This window comes from Chanodichthys erythropterus, chromosome 18 (genome assembly GCF_024489055.1).
Source record: "Chanodichthys erythropterus isolate Z2021 chromosome 18, ASM2448905v1, whole genome shotgun sequence".
Classification (NCBI taxonomy): Eukaryota; Metazoa; Chordata; class Actinopteri; order Cypriniformes; family Xenocyprididae; genus Chanodichthys; species Chanodichthys erythropterus.
The window spans coordinates 28,924,767-28,940,208 of record NC_090238.1 but is presented as its reverse complement, the minus strand read 5'-3'; the positions used below and the strand labels follow the sequence as shown (position 1 = coordinate 28,940,208).

General features: G+C 35.1%; 1 long non-coding RNA gene across 1 annotated transcript; it reads left to right on the top strand.

Annotated features, from left to right (window-relative positions):
* The first annotated feature begins 10,424 nt into the window (after positions 1-10,424).
* On the top strand, positions 10,425-15,218 carry LOC137006978 (uncharacterized). Its single transcript, XR_010892547.1, has 4 exons — positions 10,425-10,859; positions 11,167-11,201; positions 12,459-12,580; positions 15,082-15,218. It is a non-coding gene; the product is annotated as an uncharacterized lncRNA (long non-coding RNA).
* Positions 15,219-15,442: the final 224 nt, after the last annotated feature.

Here is a 15,442-nt window from a genome sequence, read left to right as displayed (position 1 = left end):
GGCAGTAATCATGTCTTGAACACGGGGGTGGGGGGTGTGAACCTTTTTTTTAATAAACCATAAAGAAAAAAAAAAAAACAGTGAACGAAATTGTTGCTTATACAATGCTACATTTTGATGAAAGAAAATAACATCACAATGTCCAGATATCAATTTTAATAGTCAATTGAGAACTTATGTTTAATGTGATAGTTTCATAATACAATATATTGTTAGTTCCGAGATCCTTCAATTTAGTCAATAAATACAAAGATCGGCATCAAGCGATCAAAGTATCTTGTGGTCTAGTGGTAGAATTTTTGTTAACAGTATCAAAGTTTGCGTGTTCTACTCCGCCCTCGCACAGTTTTTTCCCCCCTCATTAAATCCACATCAAAGATGTCCATCAATGGTTGTATATCAAAAGCATGGACATGTTTGTGTGCATATGTTTTGTGATTTTACCGGAAAAATTGAAAAAAGTTATTTTCTGCAAAATTAGTATTTTGTTTTAAAGTGTAGTTTTCTTGTTTTTCTGACATATGGACTCAATAAATTGCAAAATTGCAAAATAAGCAAGCAGACATTAAGTAGGGTGAATTGCCCTAAAGTGGGACACTGCCTAATGTGGGACACCTAAGGTTTAGTGTTTGTAGGTCCCGCATAAATACATGAATGTCAGTGAAACTATAGGTTATCTGAAGCTGTGGTGCCATGTGCTCAAAATCACATAGCCTCTCAAATGTCCAGTCATATATGAGACTGTAGCAATCATCAAAAAGGAAGGACCTTGTGTGAAAGCCACCCAAAGGTCAATGACATAGAGTTTTGACAAACTTGACATTAAGGAGTATAAATTAATTTTAAACAAAAAAATCATGATATCTTTTGGCCTAATGTGCTTATGAAATGTATGCCCATCAAAAAATACTATAACATTGTATGTGTAAACTATATATTTTATATTTTTATCAAATTTCCTAGTGTCCCACATTAGGAAATGTGGTTTCAAAAAGTGGGACAGTATTATTGCCTAATGTGGGACAGTACTTTAGTCAGTCAAAAATGTGTATTGGGGCATGGTTTGTGGGACAAAAATGGTTAATTACAGTGTTTTAATGTTGTTGTGCAATAATAGAATGATTGTGTGTGTTTGTTGTTTAGTGAAATAGAAAACATTATGCCAAATAAACATTTATGCAGTTCGCAGCATTTTTATGAATTTTGACTCAATGTTAAATCTAGCCTAAAGTTTGTTCAAGGTTTTTTTTTTATTTATTTTTTGCAGGTTGCAAGATTTTATATTTTGCCTTCAAATAAGCCTAGGCTATATGTTGAAGAGAACAGTGAAGAATTCTGACTGTGCATTTAATTATTTTCTATATATTACATAACATAGCCTATGAAAATAGATGCCTAATGTCTTTACAATAAATGCATCAAAACTATCATATTGTATTATTTTTCTGATGATGTTCAATTATCAATCAATCCATCCATAACCAAGATAATTACTAACTTAAGAAGATTTTTACTATTCTGCATGAATCAATTGATTTTGGCCTTTTATCGTAGACTTTGGCCTTTTCATAGACCTTTTATTATTATGATTATTATTATCATCATTATCATTATTATTATCATTATTCTTATTATTATCATCATAGATTTTGGCCTTTTATCATAGAATTTTCAGTGTCCCACATTAGGGATACAACTGTCCCACATTAGGAAACACCAGATTGTTTTAGACGACTTGCACTAAGAGCACTAATATGTCTATAATTTCTTTTATGAATGTGTTATCTCCATTTTATCTTTTGATTTGATTAGGAGACATCCTGGGGTTTTTAAAATGGTATTGTGTGTGAATTTAATGTTTTGGCTACAAATTGCAATATGTCACAGAAGTCTGAAATGCAAAAAATGTCCCACATTAGGGCAATTCACCCTACAATGTATATCTTTTATTTCAAATATATACAAATGTCTTTTACATAGTTTTTCAAGAGATTGTATGCCCCGTTTTTGAAGAGTGCGCATGTGCGCACGTCCGAGCCTATACATGGGTTTCATGTGACGTCACTGTATTCTATCGCCGCCATATTTGGGACCGGTCACAGCTGCGCGCCCTATTAAAGTCTATGGTGGCAGCAGCTACAACTACCAGAGGAAGGCCAACAAAACGCTCTCAGAAGAACAACAAGTTTATAATATATCTTGGATGGTCCGTGTACGTTTTGATAGTTTGTTTTCCAATTTGAAATGAAATACGCAGAAACGAGAAAACGGTCGTTTCCCGTTTTTTCGTTTGTTAAAAAAAAACGGAAAAATGAGATTTTGACTCGATTTTCGTTTTTTCGGGTCACAGATAGAAAACGGAAACACGACTTCAAAACTCGTTTCCACATGTGGGCCGTCATTACACGCCCCTTTCAGCCGATTGGTCAATCAAATCTGAGCCAGTGACGTCATCTTCAGTTCGTTCAACAAAATAACAGTCCTCTGCCGCTATATGGCTATATCAGTAGATGACATAAATCGTCTTTCTTCTGTGCAACCTAACGCGTATTTCACAGAAATATTTATTTCAGAAATGTTAATCAGCACACAGACTGTTGTAATGCTGTTTGTAGTTTAATATGCATAGTGAAACTGCACTACCCACACAGAGGAGCGGATGAAAAGCACAGATTTTTTATTTATTTTTTTTAACAAAAAAACTACAGTTTTTATTTTATTCTATTTTGAATAAATAGAATAAATCACAATAAATAAATAGTGTAAGCAATTTTGAAAAAACGAACAATAGCTCATCTCTCTTTATTTATTTATTTTATATAGCCTAACATTGCCTACTGAATGGCTAATGTTAATAACCCTTTGGTTAAAAGATTGAGGGAATATGTAAAGATCAAACATTAAAGATCAAAATTACAGCTACATAGCTATTTTAGTTATGACAAAAATAATATATAAATGTTAAGCCAAAACGAATTAATTTGAACTGAAACAGAAACCGGCGTTATAACTACCTCTCTAGTTTGACACAAATCCAAATGTTTCAATATTCACGATTTGGAGGCTAAACTATATTTATTATTTAAACGCTTTTATTGTAGCCTACACAGACTACTTAAAATGAGCAGTATAACTTTTTATATATTTGGTTGAATGTATGTTATTTTGACAGTTAACAGGCTGCGATGTCAAGTTACTAAAACTGATGTTGCGCGTGATGCGCCGACGAGTTCACTTGAATTTTCTTATCCTAAAAGCGGAAACAACTTAAAATACTCAGACATTTATGGTCAAATATATGTAACACCATTCGAATCTGTGAAGGGTTAAATAGGCCTATTATTTTTGTACACTCACAATAAAAACAAAACATTGCTCGTAAAATAAACAAAGACATTTTCTGCCGTCTCGGTTTCCTTTCTGTGAACTTCTCAAAAATGAACCGACGCTCATATTGTCGCAATTTTCCCCTTTCATTTTGGTAATATGTTAATTACTTAAGTGAAATACATTTCGCGCATATAGGCTATTTATTCCCTTTATATAATTGAATCCTTTTTTCTCCGTTCACAGAAGCGCTGCAGGTGCATGATGATGATGAACCCTCATTTTCTGTTGTTTATTCTGCTATTTGTTCATGTAGGCTAAAACTAAACCCCTGATTCACAGACATTTATCAAATTTCGTTTAATTCTAATTTAATATAATCTTTGTCGGTTAATGAAACGATGATCGCATCAGTTAAAAAGTCAGGGGGAAAAAACAGAAATTATATTGCAAAGCAACAATAATTTTCGTTTAGTTTAATTTTTTCAAAACATCCACAGAACTGCTGCTGCATACAGTAAATTTTCCCGCTGTTTAAGCCACGAATATTTGCTAAATAAAATAATTACAAAGATAATAAAAGTTCTATGTTTAATATACGAGAGTTTTTGTTATGCTGTTGTCCACTAAAGCAATTGACGCAGAATCGCCAATAGCCGTTAAATCGAAATTGAAAGTAAAATGTTCAGGGCCATTTATAGCTAATTCATTCAAAAGCGAAGGAAAGACTGAAAAAGTGAGGATAGCAAGTAAACTGTGACATATAATAATGTTCACTGTTCATAAAAGTGTTTAATTTAAGAGATAAAGTCAGCATGGCCATTTATAAGCTAAAAAAAACTAAAAAGCCCCCCGATGGTGATACCGTTATTAGGTGTTGCCACCTAGTGGATAGCCTATTTTCTAATATGACTGCATAGTCTACTGCAAGGAATGCGTCTGCTAAATGATTGAATTTAAATGTATAAAATGTAAACAAAACATTAAGATAAGAAAAAAAATGAGTGCAGTAGCCACTGATCTATAACAGAGAATAGCCTATCATTATGTATAGCCTATTGATCGGTGGTAGTAGCCCAAAGGATGTCATGCGCTTGGTAACAGATGTAGAGGCATTTACATTTTAAAAACAAAATGACAGCTTAAAAACAGACTTAATTAAATTTATTGTAGGTTTTTTAAACTTTTTTTTATCTATGCAAAAATATTTCTGTGAAATACGCGTTAGGTTGCACAGAAGAAAGCCGATTTATTACATTTACTGATATAGAGGCAGAGGACTGTTATTTTGTTGAAGGAACTGAAGATGACGTCACTGGCTCAGATTTGATAGACCAATCGGCTGAAAGGGGCGTGTAATGACCGCCCACATGTGGAAAACGAGTTTTGAAGTCATGTTTCCTCCTTCTATCCGTGACCCAAAAAAACGAAAATCGAGTCAAAATCTCGTTTTTCCGGTTTTTTTTAACAATTGAAAAAACGGGAAACGACCGTTTTCTCGTTTCTGTGCGTTTCATTTCAAATTGGAAAACAAACTATCAAAACGTACACGGACCTTGGATATGTGGTGCTGTTAGCCGTTTCAACAGTAGTCAGAACTACAAATTTATTTGATCCCAAAGTAGTTAGATCGGCAGAATTATTGGCTTCATTCAGAAGGGACCACACCACTGCCAGCCAAACAGCAATGCACAACATTAATAACTGCTGGGACTGTCATTTACATAACATTATAACGAGAACACTATTGTAATAAAATGTCGTGAATTCTCTGTGTTGTTGTTTCAGCGTGTTGTTGTGGTAAGAGCACGTCGACTGAGTTTGATTACATTGATTACATAACTTGTTCAAACTTCACTTGTGCATTCGCGTCATTTTGTACAGATAAAACTTATTAATTTTATTAAGTATAAATATCTAATTATTCTCATAAATGATGTGTTTCGTTGAGGTAAATAACCCACAGAGCTGATCATCTATAGCTTCAGCGCGAGCGCTCAAAAAGCAAGGCAAAACATTAATATGATTGGGACTGTCTTCTTATACATGATATTATAATCGTATATAGCCTACTTGTAAAATAACGTTGTGAATTATTTGGGCTTATTTGCTGTGTTTCGGAGTTTCAATGACGTTACTTCAAGTTCATCTGTGCGTGATTTTGTGCAAATACTAGTTGCAATATTATTTTTATTTTGTATTAATATCTGTAATATTTATATAGGATGTGTTCCGTTGAGTTAATTAACTTTCAGCTTCAGCGTGCGCAGCACAAACAGAAATGATTAAGTCATTAATGTTTAACGTTACTACACAGTAATATTAAAACTTTAATATTTCCTTTAGAAAATGAATGCATTATTTTTAATAACTAGCTCTTATATTGTTCTAGTATTATTTTCATCAACACATAGTTTGATTAATAATAAGGATCATGAACAATAACAGATTTTTTTTTCCTCAAATCATCTCATTTTGATAACAGTATTATTTGAGCTGCGCGCGCTGAATGAACACCCGTAAACTGAAGCGCTTTGCTAGAAGGTTAATTAACTCAAAGGGACACATCCTATATAGGGTAATTTATATATATTTATACAAGATATACATAAAATTACAACTTATATTTGCACAGAATCATGCACGCATGTACTTGAACTAAGTAATGTAGTCAGCTGGTGTCGTGAATTTGTTTATCCTGTAACAACACGCCGAAACACAGCAAATGTTTAATTTGTAGTTCTGACGACTCTTGAAACGGCTAACAGCACCACATATCCCAGATATGTTGTAAACTTGTTGTGAACCTTCTGAGAGCGTTTTGTTGGCCTTCCTCTGGTAGTTGTAGCTGCTGTCACCATAGACTTAAACAGGGCGCCCAGCTGTGACTGGTCCCAAATATGGCGGCGGGCATAGCGGAAGTGACGTCTTTGAAACCCATGTATAGCTGCATTCACGTCACCTCGTATTTACCGGAATCTTGAAATGACAACACGTGACGTTATATTCGGAGCTGTGTAATAAATCAATCTGCAGCGGTCAGGTGGTACAGCGGCCACGTGGTACATCTGGGAGCTTTCAGAAAACTCCCAGCTTACAAGCTGTAATTACGAGCTCTACGAGGACGTGAACGCTTTTTACAAGCTAGAATCTTGTAACTACAGGAATTACGAGGCCGCGTGACACTCATTGAAGTATATGCGCGAGACATCACTGCCGTTTTCAGAGCGCGATCAGACATCACTAAAGGAGTCCTGAACGGAGTTGGACATAGTGGTGTATTAGAGGTAAAAAATGATATAAATACTGTTCGGTTTCTCTCACAAACCGATCGTTTCGTCTTAGGACATCAATGTGCCGTCACGAGCCGCAGGGTTTCATTTGGATTTGTCTAAGCAAGGTTTATTCACTCTTATAGATGAAGTTCCCATCAACCGCCATTATTTGAATGACAGAGGGCAGCGGTTGCAGTTAAAAATCATCATTTGTGATCGACTGAAGAAAAAAAGTCACCTACATCTTGGATGCACTGGGGGTAAGCAGATAAACATCAAATTTTCATTTTTGGGTGAACTATCCCTTTAAGACTGAAAATAAAGTAATAAAGTAAAATAACTGAGAAATATGAGAATTAACCTTCAGATGTCATGTCTGTAATTTATAGTAAAAAATCTAGTATTAATTCAATCTCAAATGGATTCATTTAAAGAAGTTATCATTTACCATTGTAGCTGAACGTGGGTGTCTTGACTTGCTACTGTTGCTGATTTGTTTAACAATGCATCATAGTGAATCAGCGAGTTACGTTGTTGTACGGGAAATGCACCCCAGATTGGAATTAAACGTGGATCACCAGCATGGGAGGTGAGAACGCAAAAAAACAACAACAACAACAAAACTGACCGTCATTTTTTAATTGAACATAACCGACATTAAGATCTCCTAACCCAACAAAACTGACCATCATTGAGATCTTGTAATCAAATAAAAAGGACAATCATTGAGCTTTTGTAAAAAAAACAAAAAACCAAAAACAAAACAACAACAAAAAAACATTAATCTCGTCTCAGAATAAAACATTGTCAATTAAATCTCAAAACAGACCGTTATTGAAATGTATTAAAGGAACAAAACTGACTTTGAAATCTCACAAAGGATCAAAATTAACCGTCATTGAAATCTTTCAACGAAACAAAGCTGACCATCATTGAATCCCATAATGGAAACAAAGCAACTGTCTTTGAAATGAACAAATCCAACCATCATTAAAAAGAACAAAACCGGTGGCCATTAAAAACTCGTAACCAAACAAAACCATCCGTCACTGTAATTTTGTAAAGGAACAAAACCGTCAATCATTGAAATCTTTTAAAGGAACAAAACTAACAGTCATTTTCCCGCTAGAAATTTTACGTCTCCACTAGTGGTGGTGGTGGTGGTGGCCTCCCACTGAACAAAGCTATGACCAGAAGACGTCTTTTCAATGTCTTTGTCACAAAAGTCAGACGTTGAACAGACGTCCACTGAGGAGCCAGAATGAAAGTTTTTAAAACGTCTTTTTTTTTTTTGACGTCTTCTGTATGTCCGATATAGACGTTCATTGAACCTCCGTACAAGGTTAAAATGATGCTAACCCAGCTAGAAATGTGATTGTTATAAGAATGTTTTGAGAACATTATGCTATGTTCAGTGGCAAGTTTTATTTTTGTTACCAGAGTATTCTCCTAAAAAGGTAAGATAAAATTATTTAAAAACATTGTAAAAATGTTTAGTGATAACATTGTTAGAACATTATCCCCTAACGTTCTTATAAAGTTTTTAGAGGGAAGTTTCCCATCGGGCACTGGATATGGACTTCAACATCACCCATAGACGTCAAACTTTGATTGAAAATGAAAATCAGGTTGATGTCTAAACACAAAATTGTTTTGATGTCAAGCTCCAATGTCATTAAACATCTCCAAAAACAGCATTACCAGATTCACATTACAAACCAGACTGACTTTATTTCTGACATAAATCTACAAAAGTTGTTATTGAGAATTACCAGAGGTTTAGATGTTGATGATTTGTTGAAATAAGTTTGGTTTGATGTCACCGTGATCGAGGTCAATGCTTACTTCAGTTAGGCAGTTTGACTCTTGACTGTTTTAATGTTAGTGTTTCTCTGGCTGTTCTAGCTGTTTGCTATGGCAAGAAAAGCAAGAGGTAATGTGTATAGCTGCTGTCAGCTGATTGGTGACATGAATATGATTGTCATCATGTCTTTACTCACTGATGTAATAAATGTTATATGAAAAAAAAAAAAGTAACTTTGAGCTGGAGCTTTCCTAGAATAATAAAACAACTGAATAAACCAGAACAAAATAACAAATCTGAAAATACAATGTACACTAAACACTTTAAAACACCTGTAAGATTAATTCACACACACACATCAAGAATCAGCGTATGATTCTCAACAATGGTGACATGCTTCATGCCGCAATGCATTCTGGGTGCCTCATACAAACAGAGGTGGGTAATCCAGGGGTCAGAAAATAAAAGTCCTGCCATATTTTTATTCCACCCACTGAAGCATTAATGAGATAAATAAGTGTTTAATTGAGTGATGATTGAGCATTATTGAAGACACCTGATGATAACAAGCAGAATCACCAAAGGAGAAAATCACAATTTTTAAGTTACCATCATCGAGGTCAAGGTTTGTTTTAGTTGAGCTCTTGACCCTTGACTTTTTAATGTTAGATTTTGTTTGGGCAGTTTTAACTGCATTAAAACCAACCAGCCAAGCAAAGTTAAAAGATGATCAAGTGCTGTTGGTCATGTTTTCAAATCATTATTATTTGATCTAAATCACTGAACCTTATCTAAAAATGCCCTATCTTAGTTAGATTTACATTATTGATTACAGCAGCACTGTGATTCTACAGCAGATCAACTTTATCAATACATTTTTTTTTTTTAAAGTTGTCCTCATCACAAAAAAAAAAAAAAAAAATAGAAAAATTAGGCACACATACATCAAGAATCAGTGTATGAATCTCAACAACGGTGACAAGCAACATATTCTGATAAACAGATCAATTCTGAACATTAGAAAACAAGCTACTAAAAAGTCACAGAAAAACAGCAAATTTTAAATAGTGAGAATAAAGAAAATTACTAAGACAATTCAGCTCATAATTTATTCATGCAGCAATGCATGATGGGAGGCATGGATGAATTTTGATTGGTGGCACCCAAAATGCATTGCAACATGCTTTATTATTCTCACCACTGTTGAGATTCACAGATTGATTCTTGATGTCTGTATGTTTAAATGAAACTTTTTTTTAGAAAATTAAAAAAAAAAAAAAAATTGATAAAGCGGAGCTCCTGCTGTAGAATCAAAGTGCTGCTGTAATCAATAATGTCATTCAAACAGATTATGTGAAAACATTACCAACACCACCTGATGATCTTTTAACTTTGCTTGTTTGGTTGGTTTGAATGCAGTTAAAACTGCCCAAACAAATTCTAACCTTAAAAAGTCAAGGGTCAAGAGCTCAACTAAAACAAACCCTGACCTCGATGATGGTAACTTAAAAATTGTGATTTTCTCCTTTGGTGATTCTGCTTGTTATCATCAGGTGTCTTCAATAATGCTCAATCATCACTCAATTAAACACTTATTTATCTCATTAATGCTGCAGTGGGTGGAATAAAAATATGGCAGGACTTTTACTCCCTGACCCCTGGACTTCCCACCTCTGTTTGTATGAGGCACCCAGAATGCATTGCGGCATGAAGCATGTCACCATTGTTGAGAATCATACGCTGATTCTTGATGTCTCTGTGTGAATTAATCTTACAGGTGTTTTAAAGTGTTTAGTGGACATTGTATTTTCAGATTTGTTATTTTGTTCTGGTTTATTCAATTGTTTTATTTTTCTAGTAAAGCTCCAGCTCAAAGTTAATAATTAGTGATGGGATTTATAGCTCTTTGAGGGGATCCGGATCTTCGCGATCCGTTCCTTTCAAAGAGCCGTTCAAAAGAACGGTTCTTTTGGCTCTTTTTAAATATTTAGTCAGTTTTAAGAAGCCAGCTTGGGGGCATCTCAGTTTATCCTGGAAATAATCACTGGGAGGAATGATGAGGTGAGATTTGTAGTCAAATAATTAAAACTCGGATATCACACACCAATATCTGAGTTTGAATTATTCTGAAATATTGATTATTACCTCATTTGTCATGTGTGGACTATATTCCATACACTGTAAAATTTTTCCAGGATTTCACAAGATATAACTGTAATATTTCACAGTTAATTACATTATTACCACTTCACAGGCTTTAACTGTGATAATTCACAATATAATACCGTATTTAGACTTTTACTGTGAAAATAATGCAGGCGCGGGGCTTTTACAAGAAACTACTGTGAATGCCGTCTTTTTTGACTTTTTTGAGTGGCAACTGCGGCAGCGTCATCAGAGCGTCATCAGAGCTCTCTGATCTACGTGGTCCCATTCGGTGGATTCAGACAGCGGTAAGTGTTTAAATGTCAAACTTTATCAATTTGATGTTTTTTTATATGATAGTGCATGTAATTTAAAAGTATGAACCAAATTAGCGTTAGTTGTAGGTTCTGTTGTCATGTTTTTGTAACTTAGCTGGAGCAGACTCGCGTCGACGTTTAAGCGCGCAAATTTGAAAAGACGTTGGTTGTAGTGTTAATTATACCGTATTAAGTTAACTGTGAGATGTCTGATTAGATACACCGTCGAACATTTAACTTTAGCTTTACTTAAAGCTTATATTAGTTACTCTTAACAGCGTTCTCTCTTTTACCACAGCTTCTACATTGACCGACGATACATAAAGTTATAAGGTAAGATGTGGCCTTAATGTGGGTATTATGACAGTTATTATCAACTAGATAAATTATGGTGTTTGTGGATTTGGGCAAAGGTGGATTAAATTCATCTAAAATTAGTAACTTTATAATTTTCTTCCCTGCTGTGTGTGTGAAACGGAGCAACCGTTGTCTTTCTGGTCAACAGAAAAATGAAGTGCGCATGTCCATGTATTTTTTTTTTTTTTTTTTTATCTTGTCTCTGGAATTTTCCACTGCCAAAATAAATGTTTTGCGCGGCAGTTTTCCCGCTGTTAGACCAATGTGCACTTATCTGTGTTTTGCCAGTACATTAATGTTGGTTATAACTAGACAGTCCAAAGTAATTGCAGTGATTTGTATCTGTAGGATATACGTTTGTAATTATTGTCTTTTAATCGTCATCTGGTAATGGTGTTTGTATATTCAACTTAAATACAAACCGTATAGTTTAGTTTCCAGTAGCCTACAGGGTGGTGATGTAGCTTTCCTAGCTACACTACACACTGTTCATTTTAAAGTTAAAAACCCGAGTAGTCCTTAATAGATTCTATATTTTCACATTTATCTTTAACTAATGTGTATATATTGTTCATTACTTTTTATGTGGTTCAGTAGTCTTTAGTAATTTAGGTGTGGGTGATCCAAATACAGGAGATCGTATTCGTTTTAATTCTCCGTTTCAAACGAAAACGCAGTAGTGTGGACGGGGCCTTAATTTGTGTTTCTGTGCTGGAGACCAGACCAGATTAGACCAGAGACAAAGCTTAAAAAAAGTCAGAAACAACTAGAAAACTGGGTGCTTTATTGTGAAAAAGATATAAGAAATGAAATGTTTATCATATCATCTGTGAACGGGTAATAATTCTAGGAGGAAGAGTACAAGTAGAAACAGCCATAGGGAGATGGAGAGGCAACAGGCTCTTACTCCATCCTCTGCAAACGGAACATGTAAATTATGTAAATTGTTGTGTGCGAATGCTTTGCCTAGGTAAATCACACACCTCTACTTTGGTGAAGGTCTATTCTTGACTGTGTTTGTGATGGAAATGTTTTTCAGTTCAGTTCCATGCATTTTTTTTTCTGAATTACAGTACTTACACCTGAATTACACCTTTGTTTAAACTGAGCTAACTTTAGTTTGACTCTGTACTGCAAAAGCAGTGACCCACTGAAGGTGATGACTGGGAACTGACACCTTTTTCATCACACTTGAATTAAACTAACAGGTTTCTTCTGTCTTTTTGTTTGTAGGTGCTTCTTGGGCATCAACCCAGAGACAGGCACAAAATCTAAGAGGCAGAGAGGTCACATGAACCAGCAAGTCTGCACTCTTATCAGGAAGCTCATTGACTTCGAATGGATGTCAATCTAATGTAAGCTGTGTTCCAATTTAAGAACGGACTAATGAAACACAGTATCTGTGTTAAAGGAACACGCTGACTTTTTGTGACTTTATCTTATTCCCCGTATCCCCAGAGTTAGATAAGTCCATACATACCCTTCTTATCTCTGTGCGTGCCGTAACTCTGTCTGACGCACCCACCGCTAGCCTAGCTTAGCACAAAGACTGGAGGTAAATGGCTCCAGCTAGCATACTGCTCCCAATAAGTGACAAAGAACGCCAACATTTTCCTATTTACATGTTGTGATTTGTATAGTTACAGTGACTCTAACCATCTTCTAACCGTATACATACTGGGAACTATATTCTCAGAATATACTTGGGGAAGTAGCAGTGCTTCGCCTTCTGAGAATTTAGTTCCCAGTATGTATACAGTTAGAAGATGGTTGTCTCATATGACCTTGTTATTTGTACACACTGTGACTATACAAATCACAACATGTAAATAGGAAAATGTTGGCGTTATTTTGTCACTTATTGAGAGCAGTATGCTAGCTGGAGCTGTTTACCTCCAGTCTTTGTGCTAAGCTAGGGCTAGCGGTGGGTGCGTCAAACAGAGGCACTCAAGGAGATGAGAAGGGTATGTATGGACTTATCTAACTCTGGGGGATACGGTGAATAAGCTAAAGTCCCAAAAAGTCGGCGTGTTCCTTTAAGCTAGATGTAGTTATGCAGTAAGAAGTTTACTGAAGCTATTAAAGGGTTAGTTCACCCAAAATTGAAAAATCTGTCATTAATTACATCCCCTCATGATGTTCCAAACACAAGAATTTTGTTCTACACAAATTAAGAAAATTTTAAGCAATCTGAGAGCTTTCTGATCCCACCTATAGACTACTATGTTATAACCATTTTCAAGTCCGAGAAAGGTAGTAAAACCATCGTTAAAATAATAATGACTACAGTGGTTCAACCTCAATGTTATGATGCGACGAGAATACTTTTTGTGCGCAATGCAATCACATGCATGATCGAGAACACATCACGTGAAACGCATCGGATACTGGCACAGAAAGGAAAAAAATTGTTGAATCAAGTCGGTATTCTATTTTGTGTTGTTTTGTTTCTGCGCAGTAAAAGTATTCTCGTCACTTCATAACATTAAGGTTTAACCACTGTATACATATGGACTATTTTAACAATCTTTCCTGGCCTTGAAAGTAAAATAATTGCTGTCCATGGAGGATACAGAAAGCTCTCGGATTTCTTAAAATATCTTAATTTGTGTTCCAAAGATTTTTGGGGTGAACTATCCCTTTAATGTGTTCTATAGTGTCTCCTGATTCAATGTAGAGTTTAGATAGACTGCAAAATAAATGTGTAAAATTAATTGTTTTTACGTTTATTTGAATTTAACATGCCTTGACGTCTAAAAAACGTCAAATTTACAGTACTTTACATTATTTTTAAGTGTAAATTTACATTACTTGCTACTGTGTTGAATTACTATGCAATTTAGCATGCAATTTTTACTTAAAGGGTTAGTTCACCCAAAAATGAAAATTCTGTCAGTAATTACTCACCCTCATGTTGTTCCAACCCCGTAAGACCTTCGTTCATCTTCGGAACACAAATTAAGATATTTTTGATTAAATCTGAGAGCTGTCTCACTCCTCCATAGGCTTCTAAGGGATTGAAACTTGCTGGCCCAGAAAAGTTATTAAAGACATCGTTAATATAGTCCAAGTGACTACAGTGGCTCAATCTTACGTTTACCAAGCAACGAGAATACTTTTTGTGCGCAAAACCCCCCCAAAAATAATGACTTTATTCCACTATTTTTTCGGGTGAATTCATGTAGTATAACAGCGTAGCGCTTCTGTGTAATATGTCACATGCATCACACACATGACCAGCGTCGGCCAATAGTGAGCATACGTGTGACGTATAACACAGAAGCGCTACGCTGTTATACTACAAGAAAAAACTCAAGGCCCACAGAGAAGGAAATGAATTGTGGAATAAATTTTTTTTTTTTTTTTTTTTTTTTTTACGCACAAAGTATTCTCGTCGCTTTATAAACTTAAGATTGAGCTACTGGAGTCACTTGGACTAAAGATATCTTTAATACATTTTTCTGGGCCAGCAAGTTTCAAACCCTTAGAAGCCGATGGAGGAGTGATCCAGCTCTCAGATTTCATCAAAAATATCTTAATTTGTGCTCTGTAATTACTGACAGAATTTTCATTTTTGGGTGAACTAACCTTTAACCTCAATCATGTTACTTTCAGTCCTGTTACTCACGTGAAAAATAATAGGACTGGGTAAAAGTAACAGGAGTGATAAGAGTCCTGGTTTGTTGATTTAATATTAATTAAGAGTACTATTCACATAATTTTTTTTAAATAGTTGAAATTACTTAAATTGTAGACATTTTAGGATTAGTGTTACAATGCGAGCACCATACTTACAGGGAGTCAGTCCACCACAGAGTAACTTAAACTTTTTGTCTTTCTTATCTTTTGTATATAGTGGATAGAACCCACACTATGCAGGTGCCAGCTGCGATGGAAGGAGCGAGACACCTGCGACCCTCTCTATTCCCACCTTTTTGTCTTTTCTTACATCTCTCTCCCTCACTCTCTCTTCTCTGTCTCCTTCTTTCTCTTTTGACACACGTTCCTGTTACCCAGTGTCAATCCCTGTTGCCCAGTGTTTTATTCATGTAATTAAATTGTATTTTACTTCTAAAAAATAAAAGTTATGTCACTGTTTTTATCAGTTTTGTTTGGTCCTTCATTTATGCTAAATCACAGTAATAGATAGACATTCACAGTTATGTACAATAATTCTACAGCTGCTTACTGCTAAATTACAGTAATAGATAGACTAA